Source organism: Orbicella franksi, chromosome 2, assembly GCF_964199315.1.
Source record: "Orbicella franksi chromosome 2, jaOrbFran1.1, whole genome shotgun sequence".
In the NCBI taxonomy this organism is placed as follows: domain Eukaryota; kingdom Metazoa; phylum Cnidaria; class Anthozoa; order Scleractinia; family Merulinidae; genus Orbicella; species Orbicella franksi.
Genome location: NC_138146.1, coordinates 7,935,749 through 7,939,511, shown reverse-complemented (window position 1 = coordinate 7,939,511; position 3,763 = coordinate 7,935,749).

Genomic DNA, 3,763 nt, shown 5'->3' with positions numbered 1-3,763 from the left:
ACAGGTGAAATGAAAATTTGTGTTTTGAATAAAACGAAATTGTTCCTCTTCCATTTATCTCCAGCAGTGAAAAAATCACGCACGTCTTCCATGTGCTTTCGAGAAAACAAGGTTATCATGTTGCATATCTTTGCGGGTATGTATCAAGTTACAAACATTAACGTGAACGGTAAAACTGTCACATTTGTTAGGCCTAGTTCATACGTCGCATTTCTGCCGTGTCGAATTCAATTCAATTAAGTGCGGCAGAAATGCGACCGTGGATTCATACGTCGCACTTAATTCAGAATTCATACTGTCGGGTATGTCGGCCAGCGGAAAATGTTGTAAACGCAGAGTATTCAGTATGGCGGACGAAAATACTGAGCGACGAAGGACTTTAATTTTGTTAAAAATTGTCCGCCAATGTAACGAGAAGAAGGCTGACAACGGAGCAGTATGTGTTGCAATATGTTCAGGTTGCATTGGGTCGAGAATGGCCAAGTTTCTTTTTCTTTGGCGGGAAAACATTTACGCATGCTCAATACATTAACATAATGTCTGCATTAGATTCGACACGGCAGAAATTCGACGTCTGAATCGGTGTCGCATTTCTGTCGGATAATGCGACAAGACCAGTTGAGCGTGCGGCAGAAATGCGACAGCCGATTCAGACGTCGAATTTCTGTCGAATTGAATTCGTTGAATTGAATTCGACACGGCAGAAATGCGACGTATAAACTGGGCCTGACCGACAAAAAACCTTGATAAGACATTTAACATTATGTATGTTTCATTCAAAGTCCAAAAATAGCTTGCAAATACGGTTTGTCAAGACAGCTTTGAATTTTACTGTGGTTTGTGTCCATTTTTATTCATTTTAAATTCAATAATACGTTGAAGTAAGGCCCGGTTCATACGTCGCATTTCTGCCGTGTCGAATTCAATTCAACGAATTCAATTCGACAGAAATTCGACGTCTGAATCGGCTGTCGCATTTCTGCCGCATCCTCAACTTGTCTTGTCGCATTATCCGACAGAAATGCGACACCGATTCAGACGTCGAATTTCTGCCGTGTCGAATCTAATGCAGACATTATGTTAATGTATTGAGCATGCGTAAATGTTTTCCCGCCAAAGAAAAAGAAACTTGGCCATTCTCGACCCAATGCAACCTGAACATATTGCAACACATACTGCTCCGTTGTCAGCCTTCTCCTCGTTACATTGGCGGACAATTTTTAGCAAAATTAAAGTCCTTCGTCGCTCAGTATTTTCGTCCGCCCTACCAGGGGCGGGGGAGAACACTCTGTGACGCTGGCTCTTTTTTCGTGTTTTGATCATCCACCAACAAGAAGATCTGTTAGATCTTATAACCGCGCTTTTAAAATTTAACTGTTTGCTTAGCACTACCGTCGGAACGGAGTGCACATTCCAAAGTAGTCATTGATGATTCTTTTCTTACTGTAGACATCACATCACTTGATCAACACAAACTGTATTATTGCACCATCAGTGGTAGCCATTGACAAATCTCCGATGACCTAATGGTCTTAATCTTTGTAGAACTTTCTTCGGGATATGTATGGGCATGAACGATATAAATGATACGATAATAACACTATTAACAACAGCTTTCTTTCTTAAAAGTCATGATTAAATTTAATTGGTGTTTTCCACGAGTAAAGGGCTAGTAAAGTAGTCACACAAGTCATATAATTTAATAATAAAACTCTATCCCGACCGATGTATCGATTTTGGTCACTCCAGTGACCACAGATTGAAAACGTGACAGAAAATTGGCGTTACTTTCGATTCTCACCAAATTTGGACAGTGGGATGATCTCATCATTAGCCAATTATAGGCCATCTTTCAGCTATTTTCGTCATATCCCCCGCACGGGAGAATTTTGTCAAGTTAGCTAATTTAGTATGCAAGCCAACGTAATAGCGGTCACCGTCGACGAAATGTTTATTTGCTCAAAAATTGCGGCCAAATCTTTCGGAGATAGAAGTCAAGACATTTGTAAGGATACAGAAAGTAATTTGGGACCAGTTGCTGGCTTCTAAGGCTGAATTTATCCAGAAGTAAGCTGTATTTTCGTTTTCGTGCCGAAAGCCACGCGATGAATTAATATTATCGGCTTTTTCTGCTGTCTTGTTCTGTTTTTTCTCTTGGTCTTTTTTGTAGTCCGCCGAGGCCAGTCTTTCGTCTAAATCAGTTGAAAAAAGTTCGAAAAAGATGTTCCCATTCAAGTTTAAGCTCTCAGCCGATAATTCTGGAGTTTTTTGGCCGAAACGTCAGCTTTGTTATGTTCGTGTTTTTCGGTTGCTATGGGCGACCATGGCTTCCTTTGTTAGGTCAAGTCTAGGGAGTGAGGTCACAAAAAATTCTGATTAATTCTGGTTTTGTTCGATTTCTATGAAATTTTAACACGATAAAGCTGGATTGTTAAGGAATAGATTTACCGCCTGCCAATGTGTGGTAGCTATTAACGCTTCAGTGATATATCGCTTCGAAATCAGGGTTTCGAAGAGATTTTTTTGCAACGTGTGGGTTCGGCGTGATTTTGTAATCGGAGGTTTTTGTTGACCCCGAAGGAAAAAATATCCGAAAAAGGTCATTTCATCGATGATTCAAACGAATATAAATATGTATATGTTCCGAGCGAAATTTCTGCTGAAAAAATATAATTTTTGACGAACGCTGGGTTTTTAATTTTTTCCCGCGAAAGTCGGTATCGGAGATGAGATTTATTGTTTCAACAGCTTTTGGCGAGTAAACATCACAGGTTGCGTGACTCAAAATTTGGCCGAGTGAAAGGGAAAGGGTTGTGCCTAAATCCTACCGCTCAGAAGGACAACCGAGGAGTACTAGGAGCGAGTTTCCGAGTCGAGCAGTTTTCGGAAATTGTCGGCTATTCCAATATGGCGGACTATATCAGTCACATAAATATGCGAATTGCCAGTGGTAAAACTATGTTGATCAACAAGACAAGTACGTTTTTATTCACCTGACAAGTTAAGAATAATGTGTAGAGAGTAAAGCAGTGAGTTGTTCGGCAAATGCTGTATATTTCTTTACATCTCTTCCCGTCTAGTTCGTAAACCGTAAATTTGTACGCCAGCTAACACATTAGACTGTCGACGTCTTTGACTTATAATAGGCACAAACGCTTTTAAATACGTCGTTCCTTAAGGACGAATTTTTTTATTGATTCGACAGATCCCCAAATTCAAACTTCCTTTGCCTTGTCCCTCTGGCCGGTAGGATCTTGGAAATACTACCGTCCAGAGGGACAGCTTGTGTATAAGGTAATTGGACTTAAGACCATGCACATTTTTATTTGTAGAATAGTTTGACACATTGCTATTTAGCCTAACACTACACTAGATTATCACTCTACAGTAATATTTCAGTTTTCTGTGATCTTGTCCCTCTGGCCGGTAGGATCTTGAAAATACTACCGGCCAGAAGGACAGCTTGTGTACAAGGTAATTGGACTTAAGTTCATGCACAGTTTTATTTGTACAATAGTTTGATACATTACTCTTCAGTTTTATGCTAGACTAGAATCACTCTAGAGTTGAATCTTTTCAGTTTTCTGTGATCTTGTCCCTCTGGCTGGTAGGATCTTGAAAATACTACTACCGGCCAGAGGGACAGCTTGTGTATAAGGTAATTGGACTCAAGTCGATGCACAGTTTTATTTGTAGAATAGTTTGATACATTGCTCTTACTTTAGTCTTACACTACACTAGATTATCACTCTACAGTAATATT